At 40.9% G+C, this 25694-nt stretch overlaps 1 long non-coding RNA gene across 1 annotated transcript; it reads right to left on the reverse strand.

Annotated features, from left to right (window-relative positions):
- Positions 1 to 325: 325 nt before the first annotated feature.
- On the reverse strand, positions 326 to 25694 carry LOC120395549. Its single transcript, XR_005592693.1, has 4 exons — positions 25578 to 25694; positions 16670 to 16803; positions 13795 to 13955; positions 326 to 820 (listed from the first exon to the last, which is right to left on the reverse strand). It is a non-coding gene; the product is annotated as an uncharacterized LOC120395549 (long non-coding RNA).

Genomic DNA, 25694 nt, shown 5'->3' on the forward strand with positions numbered 1-25694 from the left:
GCCTCAGTGCTCCTGCTGGGGAAATGGGATTGGGGTTCAGGGGTTTCCCCCGCTCCACCCACCCGCTGCTCCTGCCAGGGAACAGGTTCAGGGTGTGGGGGCTTGCCTAGTAATGTGTCTGTATGTGATGCATTTGGCTAGGCAATGGTTACTTGCTGCCATGAACTACCCCTGCTGTGCTTGATTCTTGAGCATTAATTGCAAGGAGCAAATAGTCCAACCTATAGCCAATGTGTTTCAATGTTAGCACTGAGCAATGTATATATGTATGTATTTCACAAATAAAAACTCATTTTATGTCAAAGACTCAAGTTTAGTAACAGGATCAAACACAAACTTTTGGTCAAACATGGATATGACAAAGAACAGTCTCACAGTTAGGGCTCTCACAGCTGGGTGCAACTCCAGTTTTCATTGGGAAACCAGTTCCCAGGCGTGGAGTGTATGGGGTGGTATGAGGAACTGGTAACACATGGTCAATGCAGTGGGGCAGTTTGGGAGGGCATCGACTGGAATTCTGTAGTGGCTGGAGGGGGTGTTGGGCATGGATTTGCTGTGATTGCAGGCTAACGAGGGACTTCAATATGTCTGTCTGGTCCTCAAGGAGCTTTATCATCCACTCCTGCCTGTGTGACCTTTCCTGGCTATCCAGCTGTATTCTTTCATTTATTGTCTCCCTCCATACTCTTGTTCCACTCTGTGCTGCATCTGTTGACTGCAGCACCTCACAAAACAGATCCTCCTTACTCCTCCTACATCACTGCCTTATCTGATGGAGGCGCTCCGCCGGTGTGGAAGAGGGGGGTCCTCAAGGACACATCTGCAGAAGGCAAAGAAATAATGAACAGAGACAGTATTGTGAGTGTGCTCAGAGCCGTGAATCACAAATATTACATACACTTTTTTCTCACTGTCCCTTGGCTAGCACATAGGTTGCTGCAAGTCCCAATTATAGTGAGTTTGTGGGGAAGAGGGAGTGGGCAAGGGGGAAAGAGCAAGAAGGGACAAAGGGTGGTTTGTAAAGGGAGTTACTATAAGAGGCTAGGGAGCCTATTCTAAGATTGGTACCCTTTTCCACAGGCTAGGATAACCAAATCTGATATCTCTTCCACAGGCTAGGATAATCAAACCCAATATCGTGGTTTACCCTCAGGGTGAACCACGATACAAGGGAGCATCTCGTGCATGTGTCTGGCTTCAGACTGGCTTCATATGCCACATGCCTATGTGCCAGCTGCTCTGGTCCTTGCAGAAATAATTGCCTGGTGGCACAGCAAAGTTTCCTACAACAGGAGAGGTGGGGATAAATAAAGCAGCTCTCCCGAGAAACCTTAAGCAGAGGATTGCAGGATTCCTACAGCAAAGTTTCCTAGAGATCATTATGGAGAATTCCAGGGACATCGGGTGGACATTAAACATCTCCACTGCGGCCCCACTGTGTAGATGGACAGACAATGCTGCTAATTTCTGTCCCTTATCCTTCCTCTATCATATAATAAAGTATACGAGAGCTCAATCTCCTCTCTCTGTGCAGTACCGGACCTCACTCTCCTGCATCCTGTGTGCCAGAACCGGACAGCTGGGACTGGCTAGACCCTCTCTGGATTGGAAAAGATGTCTTGACTCGCCGTGACACCAGACAACCTGCTACACATTGTCTTCCAGCTCCAGCTCCTCATCCACCACTTCTTCATTGGGGTTGAGTCTGCTGCCCCCCAAATGTATCCATGGGGCTTTTGGTGGTGGAGATGGGGTCGCCGCTGAGGATGGCATACAGTTCCTCATAGCACCAGAGTGATGGCTGGTCTCCCTTGCCTTCTGCTATGCCTGCCTCAGCTCCTTGATTTTAGCACTACCCTGCTGCATGCCCCTTTTGTGCACCTTGTCCTGCATGTCACTAGCAATCGTCCCATAGGTATCAAAATTCTTATGGCTTGTGCAAAGATATGATTGCACAGCATCCTCTCTCCATATACTCAGGAGATCCAACAGCTCTGGTGTGCTCCATGCAGGAGCGCATCTGCCGTGAAAAGCCAGCGTGGTCAGCTGGGAAGATGCTGAGTGAACTGTGAATGCGGAGCAAACAGGAAGAGGAATTTGAAAAATCCCTGGTCCTTTAAATGGGGGAGGAGCACACACCTATTTACCTTCAGAGCAGGAGCAGAGCAGTCATGTTGGGCATTGTTGGACACCTCCTGGAGGCCAGTTAGGGTGACAAAACTAAGTGAGGTGTCTGCATTGCTCTAACTATGTTGCAAAAAGCTCTATGCCGCTCATCTAGGTGGTTTTATTATGTCGGCATAGCTGGGGAGTTACATCGGCAGGAGGAGCATGTCCGTGTGTTCACCTCCACTGTTCCATTGACAAAAGCTAAGTTTTGTCGGCAAAACTGTGTAGTGTAGACAAGGCCTTATGCTGTTAGTTCAGCAGTCACAGCTATGAGATATGATAAACATTAATTCACCAATAATTAACTTTTATCTTACTCTTCAATCACAGTGAATTCATCTTTCCACAAATTCTTATTTTATCTATCTATACATGTGCACATACACTTACACACACACACACACACACACACACACACACACTCTCCATCATCTAGTCTTGATTTTTGCAAGATATTGGACCTGAAACCTTTCACTGGTTTAGCATTGAATGTTGCCCTTTCTGCACTACAGAGCATTGTAATTTGGGAATAAGATTTCCGTAGGGAAATACTACACTTTTTTTAATGAAACACAAAAAATAAAAAAACAACCTCCTCCCCTGCAAAAACATTAGTGCACCATAAAAACGGGGGCTTTTTGAAAGTAAGGCAGATGTTTAGAAAGTTAGAAATACTTGCAAGTAAGCTAGTGTGTGCGGAGTGCAAGTGAAATGGTTATGATAGATCTGCTACACAGGGGATTTATAACTCCCGTCAGTCCCCTCAACACTGCACTTCCCTTTCCCTAGGACAGGTAAGGAGAATGTTCCTGAACCAGGAAGTGGCCAGGATCTGTTTGTGGAGAGGTGGCTGCATGGCAAGCAAGGCGTTGCAGGAAAGCTGAAGCAGTGGCCACATGGCAAACAGGGACCTAGAGAGAAGCTGGAGGCAAGAACAGGTGCAGAGCCATGTATAGAATGGGCTGTGGCTACCGAATATTATAGCTGGGTGCAGATCTGTATAGTACTTATGGGGGAGCAGCAGCAGTTGGGCAGGGAGCCAGTGCAGAGGGACCCCAATGAGAGACACTAAGTGAGCCTGGGCTTGGAAACCTGCAATCTCCTGTTTGCTAGAAGAGACACAGGGCTGAAGAGGGCACCCCCAGCACTAGCTCTGAAGAGCCCTGACTCTCCATTTGAATGCCCCAAGTGCCAGAACATTTACTACTGTCACTCACTTTGAACTGTTAAAGCCTCTATAGCTAGGGTATCTGCAACTTTTCCCTTTCCTGCCAGCCCTAGTAAAATACCCTTTCTCTTAGCCTGTATCTGAGTGGTTACTGGGACACATCACGGATAGCACCTACAAGGCCTAGCTGCTGAAACATCTATGGTGCTTGTCTCCGAATCTTGGTATACCTAACACACTAGGGGTTTGGAGCAGCCAGTGTGTAGTTATACAGTCAAAATGTAGGAGATTAAAGTAATTTATCACATAGCTCCCTAATCCATCACATAGCTATCACCAGTACATAAGTGATGAGCTAGACAGGTGGACAAGATTACTAAAGTTGTAAGGAAGGCTTCCTCCAGATCACTGTATATTTTAATCATTCTACACATTAACTGGCATGTAAAGGTGCTAAACTAAATTGAGAAGAAAAGTAGCTAATAGTGTTCTAGTTTTCATGCTTCTGGCGCTGCAGATGTTTTGAAGATTAGTCTATTTGTGTTCACCCATTTTAATACAGTATGCTTAGTTAAACTAAGTGGTACTGCTTAGAGTTTCTTTACTGTCCAGATTAACATCAGTGCAAAGTGTTATCTTCTCAGGTTTGATGTTTTTAAGGATTCTGAAGAACTCTCTGACTAAACAGAATCTAAAGCAAGAAGTCGGAATCCCTTCGAGTGGTGTTTTTTTTTTAAATCAGCAACTCACGCCAGTCTGATTCTGTCAGTCACATGCTCTGCCTTCTGACTGCTCTGATCACTCTGCCAGGCAAATGAAGCTGGAGTAGCAACTGAAGTGTAAATTCAGCTTTGAGCTTTCTCATGGCTGAATTACTCCTTCCAACTGAACAGGTGGAACCTACAAGTTGTTATGAGCAACTGCAGAATCCTTTAGAAAAGTCCTAACATCTAAGAAAAAGAGTATTCAATTTGAAAGCCTATATTTGTTCATATAGAAAAAGTCTCTTCTGAACAATTTTCCTACATTATTTATTTATACAAATAAAAAAACCCACACAGAATCTGGCATTTTTTTCACCCCTGAAATCCTCTCACTGCCTTTCGAGCATTTAGAGCAGGTCCTCAAGGAATCCATTTTGAAGCACTTGGAGGAGAGGAAGGTGATCAGGAACAGTCAACATGGATTCACCAAGGTCAAGTATAGAGGCAAGGTTGCGGAAGACTGGCAAGGAGCTAAGTGGCGGACCACGTATTCATTGAATGTGGGCGGAAGATGTAGTCTGTTCAGTGAACTTTGCCTGATAGACCTTGCTAAGATATGGTTTAGTACAGTTCAGCATGTTTTTGTCTGTAAATAAGTTAGTTTAGGTAATATGTACAATTTATGAATGTAATGAATGCAACCAGCCATTGACCCCGTATAACCCTGAAATAAGTGCGGGGGATATAACACTGCAAAGAACCCCCATAAGGGGAGTTCTGCCTGGCCAGCTGTCCCGGAAGGCCAGAGTCCCCCGCAGCCCCTCCACGCACCTCAGGGACTCCCCGCACAGCTTGGAGTGTAAATCCTTCTCTGAGTAAAGCCTTGCTTATTATTCTCAGGCTGAGTGTCATTCTTTCGCCCGTATCTCAGCCTCCCTTGTGGGCACAGTGAGTCATGGCTGACCAACATGACTGCCTTCTATAATGAGATAACTGGCTCTGTGGTGGACGTGATATAACTTGACTTTAGCAAAGCTTTTGATAAGTCTCCCACAGTATTCTTGCCAGCAAGTTTAAAAAGTATGGATTGGATGAATGGACTGTAAGGTGAATAGAAAGCTGACGAGATTGTCGGGCTTAACGGGTAGTGATCAATAGTTGGCAGCCAGTATCAAGTAGAGTGCCCCAGGGGTTGGTCCTGGGGATGGTTTTGTTCAACATCTTCATTAATGATCTGGATGATGGGATGGATTGCACCCTCAGCAAGTTCACAGATGACACTAAGCTGGGTGGAGAGGCAGATACGCTGGAAGGTAGGGATATGGTCCAGAGTGACCTAGACAAATTGGAGGATTGGACCAAAAGAAATCTGATGAGGTTCAACAAGGGCAAGTATAGAGTCCTGCACTTAGGATGGAAGAATCGCATGCACCGCTACAGGCTGGGAACCGACTGGCTAAGCAGCAGTTCTACAGAAAAGGACCTGGAGATTACAGTGAATGAGAAGCTGGATATGAATCAACAGTGTGCCCTTGTTGCCAAGAAGGCTAATGGTATATTGGGCTGTATTAGTAGGAGCATTGCCAGCAGATCGAGAGACATGATCATTCCCTCTATTCATCACTGGTGAGGCCACATCTGGAGTATTGCATCCAGTTTTGGGCCCCCAACTACAGAAAGGATGTGGACAAATTGGAGAGATTGCAGCAGAGAGCGACAAAAATGATTAAGGTGCTGGGGAACATGACTTATGAGGAGAGGTTGAGGGAACTGGACCTATTTAGGCTGCAGAAGAGAAGAGTGAGGGGGAATTTGATTGCAGCCTTCAACTACCTGAAGAGGGGTCCAAAGAGGATAGATATAGATAGGCTGTTCTCAGTTGTGGCAGATAACAGAACAAGAAGCAATGGTCTCAAGTTACAGTGCGGGGAGGTCTAGGTTGGATAGTAAGAAAAACTATTTCACTAGGAGGATGGTGAAGCACTGGAATGGGTTATGGGAGGTGGTGGAATCTCCATCTTTAGAGGTTTTTAAGGACCCACTTGACAAAGCCCTGGCTGGGATGATTTAGTCGGTGTTGGTCCTGCTTTGAGCAGGGGGTTGGACTAGATGACCTCCTGAGGTCTCTTCCAACCCTAATTTTCTCTGATCCTATGAAGGCTGTCAGACAGCCCTGATATTGACACAAAATGGTCAACACTCCCATGCCCAGTAGGTGAATTAGACTGAAATTATTAATTTTCACCTTTTGTCTATAAGCGGAATGTTTTGCATTAAGACTATGAAGTCCTGTACAATTTAAAATTTTTACCAGCATCAGTTCTTCCACTTGGGCACATACATATCTAACTGATGAAGTCAAGATTCTGAAAGGTTGTTATGCTTGAAAGGCAGTGTGATCCAGTAGATGAATCATGGGCTTAGAAATTAAAGGCTTGCGTTCTAATCCTGATTGTCCACGCTGGTCATTCTGCAGGGTTTTACTCATTTTCCTTTCCAGGTCATTAATAAATACATCCAGCACTGCTGGGCCTAGTGTAGCACCCTGAAACACCCTACTGTTAACTTTTTGCCATGATGGAAATTGACTGTTTAATTCTACTCTTTTCTTTCATTCTCCTAGCTAGATTTTGATCCGTGACAACACTGTGCCTATCATCCAAGGACTACTTAGCTTTTTTAGTAGCTAGACTCTTGTGAAAGGCCTTTTGGAAGTCTAAATAAATGTCAATAGTTTCTCCTTTGAACATGTCAATAACGGAGTGGAGAAATAATTATGTGCTCAGGGTGACACTATTTTCCTTTGATGAAATAGTGCTGGTTAGACCCTAGCATAGCCAAGTGTTTTGTTACTATGGTTTTAATTAATTGCTTTGAGTTTTGTAGGTACAGATGTTATGTTTATTGGTCTATAATTCCTTGACCATCCCTTGAGCCCTCTTTTAAATATAGGGCTAACATTTGGTACCTTCCAACCCTCTAGAACAGTGTTTCCCAAACTTGAGATTCCGCTTGTGTAGGGAAAGCCCCTGGTAGGCCGGGCCAGTTTGTTTACCTGCTGTGTCCACAGGTCTGGCTGATCGCGGCTCCCACTGGGCTGGAGCAGTGAACCGTAGCCAGTGGGAGCTGCTGGAAGCAGCGCAGGCCGAGGGACATGCTGGCTGCCGATTAGCCAGACCTGCTGACGCAGCAGGTAAACAAACCGGCCCGACCCGCCAGAGGCTTTCCCTACACAAGCGGTGTCCCAAGTTTGGGAAACACTGCTTTAGAACAATGGCTATTTTAAATGAGATTGTACATTTTTGTTAGCAGCTCAGCTACTCCATTCTTGAGCTCCTTCAGAACTCTGGGGCGTTTACTAGCTATTGCTTTTTAAATTATCAGTTTGCTCCAGCACCTCTTCCTCTGAGACCTCAATCACTGATGGTACCTCATCTTGCTTGCCAGAAAAAGGCAGGTCCAGGGCAGCTATCAGCCCAACTTCCTCAGAAGAGAAGACAAATTCAAGAAAATCATTAAGCTTCTCAGTATACCCCTCAGTTCTTATTGGAAGGAAAAATGGTTGTTCCTGGGGCTATATTTATTTCAATTCTTGCCCTTTCTTTCACAGAGGAGTAAGAAAGGACAGAGCTATGAAACAGAAGTAGGAGGCCTGTGTTGGAAGGGAGACCTTGCTAATGGAGGAACATAACTAGGGGAATATGAATTGGAGGGACAAAATGAGTGGTTGTGTGGATGAGGTTCTGTGGCCTGCAATGTGCAGGAGGTGTGACTAGAAGATCATGATTGTGCCTTCTGGCCTTAAAGTATATGAGTTGAGGAGTGAAAATGGAAGTAAAGGCAGAGCTGGAATTATTAGCAGAAGTAGGTAGAGAGCAAGAATGGAAAGATAATAGTAACAGGACTGAGTGGGGAACAGGCCTTCAGTATCTTCTCTCCACCCACCCCTTATACCAGATGGCGCTGGTGTCTTATCAAAGATCTGACAACAGGTGAAGACACGCAGGACTACAGATGGAATGGGTAGAGCCTTGTGCGGATACAAAATTTGTATCTGCATCTGATCCGTGACCTACAAAAATCGTCTGTGGATATCCAGGGATTTGCAGTACTCTAGGAATGGGAGCTAGAGAGTGGAAATGCCTTCATAGCCCCAACAGTAACATACAGCCATCAGAACTGCCCTTCACTGGACTCTGTCTTTGCTGATGGCAGTGAGTTTTATTAGCCCCCAAACTAGGTAATGACACCTATCTGTCATCCCCTCCCTGTGTTTGTTCTCTCATTCTGTTGTCTTTGTCACATAAGTCTTTGGGGCAGGGACTGTCTTTTTATGTAAATACATATGTGCCCAACACAAAGAGGCTATCATAATACAAGTAATTAATAATATAATGCAGGATGTGTGTCTTGGAAGTTCAAGGGAATGGAACAATGCAAAGCTGCAACAGACCCAAAGGGTTTAGGCAAAAGTAACAATACATAGAGCAAAAATATCCACCATGATGTCTATAAAGTTAAGCATCTAAAGCCATATTTAGGAACCTATAAGTAGCCTGGTTTGGAGAAGTATTGAACTTCCACAGCTCCCACTGACTTCAAGTATTTGTGTTTCTGAATTACAATAACAAATAAGGGTTACACTATTTTTTTTTAAACAGTATAATTTGCAACACTCACTTGTGTTCATGATTTGATCATTGTAGTATATATTGAATACATTGAGTTCCTAGACAAAAACTGCATAAAACTGGAGTTAATATTGGAAATACAGACCACTAATTATTGGACTTACAAACCCAGGGTACTCACAGTTAAGGTTGAACTTAGCGATCCAAACATACTAAGGTACAGAAATGCACACTTAGGGTACCCAAACACCCTTAAATCTGCCCTGTCACAGATGCTTGAATCTTTGCTTATATTTAAAACTCACTGAAATCTTGTGCTTAGGCCATATTGGGCAGGAGTGGGTTGGATTAATAGTGATTAACATATTGGTTGAAACTCAGTCAGATTTAGGCCTCTAATTGTCTAATCTTTTGAAAATGGGACTTTGGTAAAATTTTCAAAAGCATCTTTCAGAAATACAGCTAAATTACAGTTTGCATTTTGACTGGATCTTATAACTGTGCAGAGTATGGTAGTTTTGTTTCATGAAGGACTGAGATTTCTAGGTTTAGTTTTGTTAAGAATTGGAAAGAAAATAAAAAATTTCAAAGTTCTCTATAAAGGAAAGTTCCTCCAGAAATGTTTGAAATACTTTTTTTGAAAAAAAAATAAGCAATATTTCATTTTAACTTTAATTTTGTAATGTGTTATATTAAATGAATTCTTAACAAAAGTTGTTTCAAAATGAAAATCAAAGTATTTCTGAAAGATCCAAAATTTTGCTTAGGAAACAAACCAGAAAAGTTCATATAACATCTCATTTTAATAATAGACCCAATTTCACAAAACATATTGATTTTGACATAACTGCACATTCAGTGGAATATGGTTCTCTAGCCTACTCTATTTGATGCCCCCCTTTTAAAAAAACAATCCCAGTATGCAGGAAAGAATAATAGAGGTGATCACATGCTCACAGTAGCAGTTCTTTTGATAGAATGAACTAATGTACATCTCCTATGCCAAATGCTTAAAAGCCTTTCTCCCGAAACCTGTTTGCTTCATTAGGTAAAGCAAAGCTTTCTTGGCCTCTTGCCATTTCTATTACTGTCCCAAAGTGGTTTGTATACAAGGTGCATTGAATCATGCACCACCAACAGCAAACAGATCTATTCTTAAATGAATTGCCAGCATATCAAGAATCTTCCAGCCTCTCCATTTATTGCTTTCCTGTGTTTACCTTTTATTGGTTGTTTGGTGATCAATAAGTTATACCAGTGGTTGTCAATCTATTCCATACCAATAGTCACCATGCACCCATCTGAGATTTAGCCAGGACTCCCAACCCAGTTAGCAATACAGAAAGAGCAGAATGGTCACAATCCCCAGATGGAAAATTCTCATTTCCTCATGTGTGATTTCTCTGATGAGAGTGTAGGAAAATAAATAAGCCTCATAAGTGCTCAGTGAGTAGATATTTTTCATATTCAAGTTCTTACTCATGTAGCTCCATTCCAATTTTAAAGATCTATTTTGGTAACAGTGATCAAATTTTGTTGACAGAAGATCAGTACCCTTGGAGAGGAACAGCACAACTTGTCTCTCCCCTCCCCCATATAAAATATTAATTATCATAAAAGACTGCTCTGAGCAGAGTGTCTCTTATAATACAAGTAATGCTGTGAAAATGCATATGTTACTACCTTGATGAATCTAACTGACGGAAAGGCAATTCAGTTTAAAAACCACAAAACAAAAAGCCCAATAAAACAGGTAAGTTTCCTGCACAGTAGCTCTTTGTGACTAGAATAATAAATAGTAAAATATTCCCAGATAACTCATGGCACTTGAAAGCTTAGGCCAGATCCTCAGCAGGTGCCAATCAGCAGAGCTAACTTCAAAGGAGCTAGTCTGATTATCTCCAGCTGTGTATATGGCCCCTTATTTCTACTGTGCCAGAAATATCTTGGCGGTCATCATGTAAAGTTCTGGCTAAACTTCCTATCTAGATTGGGCTGGAAAACGGTTATTTTTGCTGTGGGAAAATGTATACCTTTATTTGCAGGTGGAGGAGTGAGAAAATGGTCAACCACTTTAGTTTGCAATGAAAATTCAATTTTCCTCAGAAAGCAGACACTTCACAAGAAATTTCGTGTAATTGAAAACAAATGACAGTGAAACAGTTTTGACGGAAAAAGTTCCAACTACCACTTCTCATATCCAAGAACACACATTGACTAAACAGTCTTTTCTGTTGCATGTATAAACCCATCTACAATCACTCTTAACAATGCAGGATAGCCATGAAAAGAATGCGGGGGCAGCCTTATGTATTATATTTCCTCAAAAATTTCATGGGTAAATGCTACAGCTGGTCTTCAAACTGACCTTGGGCAATTCAGTCAGATGGAATAGTAGATACTGTAACAAACACAGTTTGTTCTTAAGCCAGACTATTCCCCTTAAGAAACTAGCTATTCCACTGGGCGGGGCGGGGGGGGGGAAGTATCTTCTTTATCTTGATACAATGATGTAATATTTCTACTTCCCTGCACCACTTTCACACGCAGATACACCCACACACAGTCAGCCCCCAGAATGAAGTATTAGCTTTCTGGCTGTTCTACTTTTCAGCGGCTGCCAACAGCTTTTCAGGACCATTCTGGAAACTGGAGAACTATAGAAATGCCCCATCCACGTCCCGTTTCTCACCTATGCATGCACAAATGCAGCCACATGAACATATACAGATGGTGTGTATGCATGGGTGTGTATTCACTCACTTAAAATTGTTACTCTAATAAGCTTGGTAAATAAATTAACCGTAAGCTTCTTGAAATGAGGGTGCATTAAAATTCAGGAAATGGAGGTATGAAATGCGCTGTTCCACTGTGATCATAAAAAGAAAGACACCTTCTGATCTGAGCCAGCTCTGTGGACCATATGCACAGTGCTTTGTTACTTCCAGATGGGGAAAGCTAGCAACTGTAATGACCCTCTCCCCACAGATCTCTACACCTGTATTCCAGTGGGCTGGGCAGCTAATGCACTACTAGCCACATAATTACTAAACATGTGTCTTTCAGGCAGGGAATACAGCAGGAACAAGCTTCCAAGGCAGCTGCTTCATGAAAAAAAAAACAGCCAAATTACAGAGGAAATTTTCTTAAAAAGCAGGGTGGGGGCACACACACACCAAGAAGGCAAAATACATTATCTTTTATCTATTCTTGCCAATCTCCCCCCACAAAATAAAGTCTGGTTGTCGACAGAAGTTTAAGCAAATTAAATTCCCACCCCACACTGAACAAAACCTAGAAACAATTTAATCCAAATGTATCACCTCCTTGGGGTTGGTTTTACTAGAAACTTAAATAACTACGTTTTCTTCCCTAAGGCCTGGTTTGCACATTTTTAGCAATAAAACAGTATCCGTTAGGGGTATGATTCCTCTCCTCTCCCAAATAGTGATAGTAGCACAATTCCTGGTGTGGATGCAGTTATACAGGTATAGCTTGTTTCTTTTCCCATATGGGGATAAGCTATGTCCATATGTCAGAGGGGTAGCCATGTTAGTCTGGATCTGTAAAAGCAGCAAAGAATCCTGTGGCACCTTATAGACTAACAGACGTTTTGCAGCATGAGCTTTCGTGGGTGAATACCCACTTCTTCGGATGCACTTCTTGCATCCGAAGAAGTGGGTATTCACCCATGAAAGCTCATGCTGCAAAACGTCTGTTAGTCTATAAGGTGCCACAGGATTCTTTGCTGCTATGTCCATATAGGCACTCTTATAATGATGTAGTTGCATCCATGCAAGAGAGGCTATACTGGTTTAATTACAGTATAGTTAAAGCATTATAAGCTGTGTCTAGACAACGCTTAAGGCTGCGACAAGTGTTAACAACAGGAATCTTTCTGACCTACATTCCAGTCCCCTCTAAACATAATTTCCTCCCCCCATCTTACATTTAGACTGACGATAACATGCCAAACCTCCTGCAATGACTAAGAAGGAGACAAGAGATCTAGTAATAAGAGCTGTCAAACAATACTAGAAAACAAATTTAATTTATTATAAATATTTTAGATGTTTTTCTACATTTTCAAATATAGCAAATTCAATTGTAACACAGATTACAAAGTGTACAGTGCTCACTTTTTATTATTTTTATATTTACATTGTAAAAATATTTACATTGTAAACATTAGAAGAAATAGTATTTTTCTGTTCACCTCATACAAGTACTGTAGTGAGAGAGCAATTTACAAATGTAGATTTTTTTTTTACATAACTGCACTGAAAAACAAAACCATGCAAAATTTAGAGCTTACAAGTCAAAGCATGAAGGGGCATATGAATGTTTAGCATAGTGAGAACAGGCATTCACATTTCCGGTGACATTGTAAATAAGAAGCGGACAGCATTATCTCTCATAAATGTGAACAAACTTGTTTGTCTTAGCAATTGGTTGAACAAGAACTTGGACTGAGTGGACTTGTCTGAGGTGAATGTTCTATAATATCTGAATGTATCACAACACATGCATTTTTAACTTTCATCCCCTTTCTTTGCTCTCACACACTTTAAAAAAAGAGCCAATGAATTCAATGCTCATGGAAGATGCTTTACTGAAAGTTTGAAGGTATCTGAATCACAGAATATCAGGGTTGGAAGGGGCCCCAGCAGGTCATCTAGTCCAACCCCCTGCTCAAAGCAGGACCAATCCCCAGACAGATTTTTACCCCAGTTCCCTAAATGCCCCACAAGGATTGGACTCACAACCCTTGGTTTAGCAAGTCAATGCTCAAACCATTGAGCTATAAGTCATCTGCTTCCAAGAAAATGCAAACAGGAAATGGGTACGTTTTCCCACTATTGTACCTCAATGCTGTTTTATTTCACTTTCCAAGCCCATTCAATCTTTGGCCTCCTCCTACCAAACAGTGCTAATTGCACTGGGGGACACCTGTTCATTAGAAAGTGGACTGAGCGGAGACCACCAAGTTACTATATATCTCACCAGAGATTTAATAGGTGGTGTTCTGCTGTAATGCTCAGAGTAAGTTTTCTGGCAGGCTATGCAGTGCTTTAAATATCTCTGCATCAGATAGTCACAGGTTACTTTTTCAGTTTAATACCTTAGTCACACAGCATCCCACACTGACGTTCAACATAATGTTAATTTGCCTTTTGATCAAACTAGAATAGTACTTCTCAAGCTGTGGTCCATTGAGAGATGACTGGTCACATGGTGCTTGGTTCTCCTATTTTCTTCCAGCTACTTCTCTAGATGTCCAGACTGTTTATCGCAAAGAAGAGAAAGGTACTGTCAGGCTGAGTGTACAGGGGAGAAGGGATTAAAAATGTACCAAGTAAAGGAATCATGTGAGGATGTACTGAGAAGAGTGAGCAGGGAAGAAAGTGTTGGCAGCAAGAGAATGGGGGTCAGATTCTAGCGTTGGATGCACAGGAAGTGGACAGGTAAGGGTCTGGGCAGCAGGGAAACAAAGAACAAAAGGAGATGAATGTAATTGTTTTGTCAAAATTATTAAATGCAGTTAAAAATGATCTCAAATATAAGTTTTCCTTATAAGCATTCATTGTAATTTTCATGGCCAATGGCATTGTGATTTGAAGGTGAGGATGGGAGGTGTTGCATTTCTTAACGGTAATAGTATTGTGGTGGTGCTTAGAGGCCCCATTCAGGGTTAAGGGCCCCATTGTGATGACCCTGTACAAACAAACAAACAAACAAACAAACGGTCCCTTCTCCAAATAGTTTAGAATCGAAGACCAGGAACAATAATTTCCTTTTCAGTAAGGTCACACAGATCAGCCACCAAGATCCTGAGTGGAAAGTTTCCTATTTTCCCCATTTCATTAGACTCTAGTTAATCTTGTGTCAGAATCAGCCCAGAGGGAGGGGAGAAAAAAACAAATCAAACCAACCAACCAACCTTTTCCAAAGCAAAGTTTGGGAACAGAGGCCATTTGATTAATGAACTTATCAAAGAAATTCAGTTGAAAGCCCAGCAGTAGTGAAAATACATTGTTTGGATAACTAATGACTTGTGCAGCTCTGAGTCACTAAAATAGAAATCTCAGAAATATAAACAGTGAATAAATCAAAACAGAAAAAAATAAAATTGTCCAGAATAAAAATATCAACCTGTACTTAACACTGAGGATGCTCATCTGCATGTGCTTAATACACAAGTTTTGAGATTGGAAACCTTGGAGTTGTTAGATTTTTTGCCTGTTTCATTTTTCAACACAATATAGTTTCAGGGAGATAGGAACATGCAATATGCTCTGAAACCAGTGTCACTTTGCTGAATCTAATACATTGCCAATTGCCCCTGGAAATCAATATCTGTATCAACTGATCAAAACTATTATATATCAATATAAATCTTTCAAAATCATATTTTCATGTAATCCTATAACTTTGTGAAAACCGATGCATTTTCATGCATATCAATACATTTCTTTCCAAACTTTTGCTTTTTGCAGTCAGAAGTATTTGCCCATTCAATGCATATTTTCTTAACAATATCCATCTATTCAAGGTAAAGACAATACCGTAGCTATACCATTTTGCTATGAATAAATATAAAGTCCTTCTGGGGAACTGCATGCATATTATGGAAAATAGTACATTGGAAGCCATCATACTTGGCATTAAATTGGTGTGTCATAACTGCAACTAAGACATTGTTATTTATTTCAGAACTTTTTCTCTGCATATTCAATGGGTACAATTTCCCTATTCAAACATGTCTTAAAGTATTTTTCAACTGAAACTAAAATATTTTCAGCAGTGATGGGAGAACTTTATTCTAATAAAGCAAACAATTTTGGAGTAGTAATTCTGTATCCAAGCAAGCAAGACCAAATCCTCATCCACCAATTAAACTGATGGCATAGCATGTGAAGGAACACACACAAAATATATATTACAACCCAAGATTGTATTGGAAGAGGCTTGGATGGAAACGTTTAGCAGCATTACCAGGGAAAGAAAGAAAGAAAGAAGATCCCTACAACTTAAGTGAAAAGAGAAAGTAAATGAACACAATGAAATCCTAGGGATACATCATCTATGGGGCTGGGATACACAGACTGCCACATCCTAGGACAGAAGCCATTTCACCTACAAAGAGGCAAATTTTGCAAAGTTCTAGCTTCTGTAATTTACAGCTTCACTGCCTCTAATAAAAGAAAGGTGTGGAACGGACACCAAAAGAACTCTTTCCAATAAAACTCTTTTTCAGCTCATCAGTGCCAGTGAATTAATGATTAAAAAAACGGGATTGAGAACAGCTCCCTGAAATCGTTAAGTTTGCTCTGACCTGATCAGAAATAAAAAAAAGGCAGCTTGGGGACATTTTTGTATTATAAACCCACAATCAGCTTCAGTGACTGGATTAAAGGAAGACCTTGAATTCATAGGGCTGCATTGTGCCTTAGATCTGATTAACTTTTTCCAACTTTCAATTTTTTAATGAAACAGTCTGAATTTATTGAAAAAGTGCCCCCCCAACCCAGCTCTAATCCTAATTCATGCTGATGTGATCACAGTGGACATCAGAGCCAAGATTCTGAAATAGAGATGCCTAAAATTAGGGTCTTAAATCCTTATTTAGGCACATAAATTAAGTAGCCTGATTTTCAAAAGTGCTGAGAGATCAACAGCTCCCCATTGAAATCAGTGGACTTATGTGGTGATCTCTGAAGGGAGAAGAGGACAAAAAATTGTTTGACAGACCCACCTCAAAACACTAATGCTATCTGTCCAAAAGATAAGAGGGAAGAAATGGTTTGTTGTTGGAATCCAGAGGGTAGAAAGGGGGGATTACATGGGTCTGAATACTACATTTTGAATAAGCATCCCATTCTTTGGCTGTTTATCCAAACAAACTCAAATGTTTTTTTGTTGCTGTTGCTGTTGTTGTTTTTTGATATTTGACTATAGCTACTTTAAAATAAAATATCAGATGGTGAAATACCCACCTTTGCAGAGAATCTGCAGCATTGTTCAAACCCTCTGTTGATCTGTTCATTGATTTGCCCAGCTTTCTCGGGGACAAATCAAGGTATTTCCTATTTTTCAGATTTAAATGAAGACACATTTGCATATCCTTGGTCTGAAGAAGAATCAAATCATATTTCATTGGCAAGTCAATAGTTTTTCAAACAAAGCTGTCTCACAAAAGCAGTTTTTACAACACTGAATATCCCCCCCCCACAAAAAAAAAAGAATTGAAAGAATATACAGAGAGGCATAACAATGCAAGTAATTACTTGTCTGTGCACCATGGGTCAGAGCTGCAAATTGTCTTTTCGGTGGCACATACTCTAAGCATACTGTTTACCAAAAGTCTTTTCAGTCTGCTTACCAAAAGGGTAATCTTTATCTGCCAGGAGCAAATAGAGTAAAACAAGAACAAGGACAGTCAGCAAAGGAAGGGCAGATTTCATGTTTGCGTTGATCCATCGTACATGCGGTTCTGCTTGACCTCCAAAAGTGTACATGAGTACACACATCTAGTCCTGACTGATGGAGGGAAATGTTTATATTTGTACTTCAATTAGTCAAAGAGATTTCACTGACATGGTTCTTTAAGTTCATTATGCAATAGCTTATTAAAATATTTATCAAATGTACATAGAGAGACTACATTACTGCAGCCTTTCTAGAGTGGACAGTAATATCCAGAAGAACAATTATGCGTTCAGATAAGGATTTATGTCTTCATTATACTGTTTGACCTTAGGCTGCAGATATTTATTCAATACAATTTCTTATAACTACTAGACCAAATGTAACCTTAATGATGTTCTACAGTTTTGCAATGCAAATTATAATCTGTTTATGATCCCTGATTGTGCAAATTAAAGCTAATTACATCTTTTCTATTCAGGGAAACATTACACTTTCTAAGAAGATTTCTTCTCCAAAAAAGCAAGGTCAATATAAACAATTAAAAAGAATTTGTGGCTGAGCAGTCTGAAAATGTAATTTCAAATGCTGTTTATAGGATTCAATTTAGGGGGTCCCCACTGGTTAATTTTTGAAGCACATTTACGAGAACTGCAAGCTTCACAGAGTCATGGAGTTTGTTCTTTTTTCACTGAGTGAGGACAAGAGATAAACTGGTATACCTCTATAAATATAATAAGTTATTCCCACATACTATAAAGTATAGTATTCCTGTCATTACCTTTTTCTGATTTTTTCCAAATATGGAATATTGCCTGCAGAAAAAAATTAATTGCAGGTTGTGCAACAGTAAGTACTGAACCAAGAGAAAGTTTAGGGCCCAATAACCTATCTTGAGAAAAGGTCTTGTTACCAGGGTAGAAACCAGGGTTCCTTTTATCCCTTATCTCCAGCCCAGTTTCTGAAACTATAAGCTTTAAATAAGCATCTTCTTTTTGGATGCTAACTTAAAGCAAAGGAACTACTAAGTATTTTGAAGTTAATTCATCACCAGTTATTATCTTTCCTTTTAATCATCTTTTTTTCTAGACTACATACATGAATTATTAGTTTTTCATCATATTTCCCTTAATCATTTTAGTTTTATTTCCTTAAACTTTCTTTAACTTTTTGGGTCTATTTTATAAAGAGGATTTCAAAAATAAAAATGATACTGTAAGTGGTATCTTGTCAAAATTATAGATAATAGTCTTGGTATTAATGCCTTCATTTTGCAATATATATACCACAGTATCTTTTGCCTTTTTTCATATTGGTTGAATGTGACCTTATTTCTAAGAATCACAATGACCAGCCTGTCTGAGTTAGCAGGAAAGCTGGGTGAATAGTAGAAAATATTTACTGTTAATATTTTCTAGAATTCAAAAATGCATTTTGATTTGATCATGTTAACAGACTTTCAAAATTGCTTTCCACAAACATCAGCTCAATCAGGCTTTACTAGCACAACTATTCATTAGAGGCAAATGTTAACACTGAGTGCTTTAATATTTATGGAATGTGAATTTCAAATTGTACATTCAGTTGAAGTGTTTAAATTTTTTTCGGTGTTGCTTAATTAAATAAGTCATCCAATCAGGAGATGGAACAATGCTATATGACCAATGTAAGTATAAACAACACACCTCAAATTTGAATGTTCTAACACAGAATATTTGCAATGAACTCTTCAAGAGCTACTTATATATGAATAGATGTTCCTTTAGGCACTGCCCTGAGCAATGGGTGGTGAGCTGGCACCAGGAGAAACTGACTCAGAGACCCCTCTATGTCACAGTTCTTCCCCTGCTACTTCCTTGCTCCAGGTAAGGAGGGAGAGTAATATGCTGCATGCCTATGCCCGTAACACATTACACCACAGATGTAGGGGGTAGAAACTAGCCTATTCCTGCCCCTCCCCACCCTCCTGTTCCAGGACAGATGTATGTAGGTGTACAGCATATGTGGATGCCTGTGCATCAGGACCCAGGATTAGGATAGCTCACATAATAGTATCTTGCTCCCCCTTACTCCCTTGCATAAGGGGAACTACATTTGAGCACCTCCAAGCATCTGGGTGCATTATCACAATTCTTTTCTCACCCCTGGTACACCCTGCAGGCTACCAACCAACCAGGGCAGGTCTTCAGTGGCTTGCTTCTCTGGCCAAGTCATAAAGTCCAAATGAACCCCCTCTGGGGTATTAAAGAGTCCAATAATTAAACAGACTACTTGGCCTCACTGGAGTCTTCAGCCCAAGCTATGGGTCCTTTAAATTCAGCCCTTTGTAAGGGCTCCCAAATAAGCCCTGTACCCTTCTTGTGGTTTATTACACTTTATCTGTGGTGGGTCAGGGAACCCAGGACCACCTACTAACCTAGGTTGCCACCCAGGGACCGTATACATAGCCACATGCTCCCTGATTCTATTCATTGCTGTATTTTCCCTGGGCCTCTTCCTACCAGACCCCTTTTAGCTCCATCCTTATTTCAGGGTTAAGGGTCTTAGGTCTTCTCTCCCTGCAAACCCAGCTAAGGCAAATGCAACCAGAAACAAACACCGGTTACCCCTTAGCCAATCCTGAAAAAAAAACAAGAACACCCTTCCTCACTCTCTGGCCCCATCCAGGAACTGGGCTGCAGCTCCTTTTATCTGAGTCTGCTAGGCTCTGACTGGCTATTGCTAGCCCTTGAAGGACCAGAATTTCTAGCTTCCAAGATGACTGATCTAATGAGGCCTCATTAGGCAGGCTTAGAGGACCCAACTTTACTGCTATTTTCCTTCCGCTTTGCTGTTTGCTGGGGTTGGGTGTAGCAGAATAGTGGGATCTCCAGTAGGGGCTGCTGAGGCCTGGTACACCACATCACACAGGCATGTAGTTCAAGTCACGATGTCTCTCGAAGGAGAAAAGTCACAAATATTTTCAAATGCATTAGAGGTTTTGGTAATCTGCTTGCAAACATTTTATGAACCGGACAAAGAAAGGAAAATTATACAAAATATGTGATTTGTTACAAATGTTTCACTTCACCATACTTAGCAGTACTGAAGGGAAAGGGAACATAACTTGGGCAGTACTGATGAAGTCTATGGTTTGTTATGACATGAGGCTGAGTCAATGCATAAATTGATACATTCCTATGGTTTCATGCAAAGGGAGTAAAACATATCACTGTAATATTATTGAAATGAAGATACATGGCACATCATGTGACTATTTATAAAATATTCAGCTTATTATCCCTTTTTAGTGGTACTCTCTGTCAGTGATTTTTCAATTACAAATAAGTAAAAATATTTTTTTCTTAACTGCCCACCCCACACACTTGCCCTAGGTTCAGAAAAATCAAGCTATATTCTTTCTTTCTCATTCAGCAACACCAGTAATGAGGATTATGTGGGTCACATTCCAATTTCAGTTAAACCCATTTTATAGTCCTTTAAGTTCTAGTGGGTTTCATAAATGTAATAATAGGCTACAATCAGTTTACATCAGTATAAATCAGGGCAGAATTTGCCTGCACACACTTGGAAATAAGTTAACAATTTAGTGAATAATGCATGAGAGCAAATGTTATCCAATTCCCTCTTCCAAAACCTTGTTGGATCTTCAGTACTAACTGGATAACTACTGACTCAGGTAGTACTAGAGAGACAAGGTGGGTGAGGTAATATCTTTTATTGGATCCAGCTTCTGTTCGTGAGAGAGACAAGCTTTCGAGCTTACACACAGCTCTTCTTCAGATCAGACATCATTGATTTGTGCTCATCTCTGTGGGCAAGGAGCTAAAGCCTGTGTCCTCTAAAAACCAGCTGTTCCTGGGGCAAGAATAGCAATAAGCAACTGTCTGGAATTATATGTCTTAGGAGCCCTCCGTTTGCCCCTACAGCAGACCTTCGGGGCTGCTCTATGTTTCCACAGCTTCTACTACTTATCTTCTCATTTTTCCTAAATCATCTATGGATTTTCAGAGTGACCCATTTGTCCCCATCAGAGACCTGTTAATCCTTCCACTCTCAGATTGAGTGTTGCATCAGGAAATTGGCGAGCTGAAATTCACAGCTTCCTCCACCTCCTTAGAAGGGAGGGTTTGGTTCTAGTCATCCCACGCTATCCATATTGCATTGTACAATAACCCATGCATTATTAATCAATGTCTTTTTATTAATCAATGTCTATCTATCTATCTATCTATCTATCTATCTAGATAATGGGGATTATAGCTACATCTTACATAAGAGAAGAACTCCATGCAAAAAATAGAAAAGACACTGCTGAAAGATGATGTAGATCAGATAGACAATGCTTATACACCTGTTTAAAATATTGTGTGAAGCAATCCATTTGCACATTTAAGTTCCTCTGTGCCTAAGAGAGTATCAAGACTGAAGTGAATCTGGGACCTCTCCATGATAAACAAGAGGTTATTGAGAACATGCCAGAGGAGCCAAACTGAAATCTACCCAGACAGTCTTTAGATAAATCTCTTCACAAGGATTCTCCAACTACTCTAATGAGCCACACAGCTGGTAAAAAATATTATGACTGTGCTAATTTTTCTTCTCATGCTGCAGATGTTCTCACTGCCAGCTCAGCATAGTTAGGTAATTCTCCACAAATAGCTGTCAAGAATATTCATTAAAGATAGGAATCTTTCTGATGGATTTTCTTTTTTAAAGTGAACTAGAGAAATACAGCTATCTTTTTTAAGTTTATAAAGGAGAAGTACCCAGTGCACATAATTCATGATGTTTCATATTGCAAATCATGTGAACATTTGTATCATTTGACAACAGACTAAGGCTTGCAGACTTTGTCACCAGATGTGCATGCAGGTTTTTTTTATATACAAATGGCATATAGGCAGTAACACCCTGGAGTTAAACTTTAATCTCTGCCTGTTAACTAAAGTTCAGAATGCTGGAAATTGAAAAGTGGAAATCTCTCTTCTGTGACAACAACAAAAAAAGCAATTATAACTCCTGCCCATGGAACATTTTACATAAATCTCATTATGGCATCTGGACAGCTATGACTCCAGTTATTCAATAACCTTTATGAGCTATCTCTTAAAGATTAGCTAGCAACTATTTTTAGCAGAGCACAAAGGCACATTTGCAATATCTAATTTTAATGTGTTGTATCATTTCTTTCAAATGTTTAGCACAAATCACCAAAGCATGTGCATCATGCGTCTGATCAAAAGCCCACTGAAGTTAATGGAGAGGTTTGCATTGGCTTTAATTGGATTTGGAACAATCACAGGGTCCGCTTGGGCACATTCCTAAAGATCATCCCTTTTTCAAGAGGTCTGCAGAGAGGGGTGAGGGCTGCAGTCTGTGTTTTGGGGTCTAAGGTTTTGAGGATGGAATGGCTTTTTCTCCTGTGTTTGGGGAAGCTGCTGGGTTTATTTTGTCTGCATAAGTCTTTGTATTTTTAATATGTGGTAAAGACAGCTAAAGCCTGCAACAAATTTCTCTATAAATCCAAATAAATGAATGGATTTGTACATTTTTGTTCACCTATATTGAATTATATGTGAAATGAATTTTAAATGATATGTGAAAAGCCCAACTCCAGTCACTTTAGTCTGTGCAACTCACAAATGCATAAAGGTATAATAAATACCCTTCATATAATCATGAGAGTGTTTATAACTAAATTGTGTCAGATCTCATATGAATCATAGAATCATAGAATTCAAGATCAGAAGGGACCATTATGATCATCTAGTCTGACCTCCTGCAAGATGCAGGCCACATAAGCCGATCCACCCACTCCTTAAGCAAGCGACCCTTGCCCCATGCTTCAGAGGAAGGCGAAAAACCTCCAGGGCCACTGCCAATCTACCCTGGAGGAAAATTTATTCCCGACCCCAAATATGGCGGTCAGCTGAACCCTGAGCATGCGGGCAAGACTCTCCAGCCATACCCTCTGGAAAAAGGCTAACAATATCCTATCATTGACCCATTGCACTAATTACCAGTGTGGCACTTAATTGACCTATTGACTAAGCCCGTTATCCTATCATACTATCTCCTCCATAAACTTATCTAGCTTAATCTTAAAGTCATGGAGGTCCTTCGCCCCCACTGTTTCCTTCGGAAGGCTGTTCCAGAATTGCACTCCTCTGATGGTTAGAAACCTTCGTCTAATTTCAAGCCTAAATTTCCTGACTGACAATTTATATCCGTTTGTCCTCGTGTCCACATTAGCACTGAGCTGAAATAATTCCTCTCCTTCCATGGTATTTATCCCTCTAATATATTTAAAGACTGCAATCATATCTCCTCTTATCCTTCTTTTGGTTAAGGAAAACAAACCGAGCTCCTCAAGTCTCCTTTCATACGACAGGCTTTCCATTCCTCGGATCATTCTAGTGGCCCTTCTTTGTACCCGTTCCAGTTTGAATTCATCCTTCTTAAACATGGGAGACCAAAACTGCACACAATACTCCAAATGAGGTCTTACCAATGCCTTATATAACGGGACTAGCACCTCCTTATCCCTACTAGAAATACCTCGCCTAATGCATCCCAAGACTGCATTAGCTTTTTTAACGGCCACATCACATTGCCTACTCATAGTCATCCTACGATCAACCAGGACTCCTAGGTCCTCTCCTCCTCCGTTACTTCCAACTGGTACGTCCCCAGCTTATAACTAAAGTTCTTGTTAGTCATCCCTAAATGCATAACCTTACACTTCTCACTATTGAATTTCATCCTGTTACTAATACTCCAGTTTACAAGGTCATCCAAATCTCCCTGGAGGATATCCCGATCCTTTTCCGAATTTGCAATACCTCCCAACTTGGTGTCATCCGCAAACTTTATCAGCCCACTCCTACTCTTGGTTCCCAGGTCAGCGATAAATAGATTGAATAAAATCGGACCCAAAACCGAACCTTGAGGAACTCCACTGGTAACCCCCCTCCAACCCGACAGTTCCCCCTTCAATATGACCCTCTGCAGTCTCCCCTTTAACCAGCTCCTTATCCACCTCTGGATTTTCATTTCGATCCCTATGAAGAAGAATAGGGTGTTAAGGATTAGAAAGATAAAAAGAGGATATTAGATGTTTTTAGCCAGGAATAAACAATCTCAAACTTTATAAAGACTCATCTATTTTACACGATGAAAACAACAAAGCATAATCCCTCTGAAGCAATTAAATAGGTATTTTGTCAGTACAGCATATGTAACTAAGCCCTGCCAGTGGCTGTCAAGACAACATATGCCCAGTGTTATTTCAGTTCACAGACTGTTCCTGGCAACTACAAGGGACACCATTACTGTTAGCCAGTAGTTTATGTTTTATAGCCGTTCAGTGCTTTAAACTTCAGCTTAGGGTATAGGGCCCGATTGTGTCTGCATTGCAAGTGTGTGCATTATGGGATAACCTCACAGTGACCAGGTCCAGTCCCAGTCCCTGATTGTCTGAATGCAGGAACTGTTGCCTACTAGGCTACTGCTGCTACTAGCTACCCCCAAAGAGTGTGAGGAGAGATGGAACAAGAGTAAGGTTCTACTTTCCCATCCTCCAATCAGCATCCAGCAGAGCTTCCTAGGGACACAGATGAGTTCAGGGTGCATCCCTTGAAGGGGTGTGGATGTGAATAGTGTAACATAGTTACTGAGTTTGTGTGTGTGGCATGTCTACAGACAACCCCTAGAGGGTGTGTCTCTTCCTAGAGGGGAAAGACCTCTGACCCATGAAGTAATCCTGGGGTCAAGGTCAAGGGAGGGGTGCTTCCTGCCTGGGGGTAGGTGAAGTGAGCAGCAGCAGGAGCAGGAGTGGAGAATCCTCTGCACCCTCGTACAGTAATAAATATACCTTTTGTTGTTACAGAGTGCATGCCTATGCCATCATTCCATAGCCTCTGCCTGCTTGTGCTCATCCACAAGGAGCAGACCATGAGTTCCTGCAACGGTCCACTTCCTCTGTGTACTGGGAAGGTCTATGAGACATTGGGCATAAATAAAGCCCACTGAGGTCAATTGAAAGCTCCCATTGTCTTTAATAAGCTTTGCCTCAGGTCCTAAGCCCTGAATCACATAACATCCCAATGCTCCTGAAGGGACAGTGAATTACTGCACTGCCTGTTATCATATATAATTCAGCATTCTGAAATGGAGATATTATGAACAATCCCAAGTCTTCTGGTTTCCTGCAATTCCCCTGTCTATAGTACAAGCCCAGAATCTTTAATTCCAGTGATATAGGGCAAGAAAAAGATAATGCCTTTATGCTATAAACGGTGTAACCCCAGAATTCACCAAATTCATACTCTGTGTAGCCAACAGCCATCTGTGAGTGTTGAACTCATAGGCCCAGATTTCAAGCACAAACCTTTTCTTCTTCTATGTAAGAATGGGTTCTCAACGCTATAGACACAAACAATCATTGTGGGCTGGACACCCATTGGTGCTACTCACGTATATGAAGTTAAACATCTGCAAACATTTGTGCATCATGGGAGCCTAAACAGAAACCTTGCAGTTTGCCCTGATGATTGATATTGCTTTGGTCAGTGCAGTGCTACCCAATGAGAG

Source organism: Mauremys reevesii, linkage group 1 (assembly GCF_016161935.1).
Source record: "Mauremys reevesii isolate NIE-2019 linkage group 1, ASM1616193v1, whole genome shotgun sequence".
In the NCBI taxonomy this organism is placed as follows: Eukaryota; Metazoa; Chordata; order Testudines; family Geoemydidae; genus Mauremys; species Mauremys reevesii.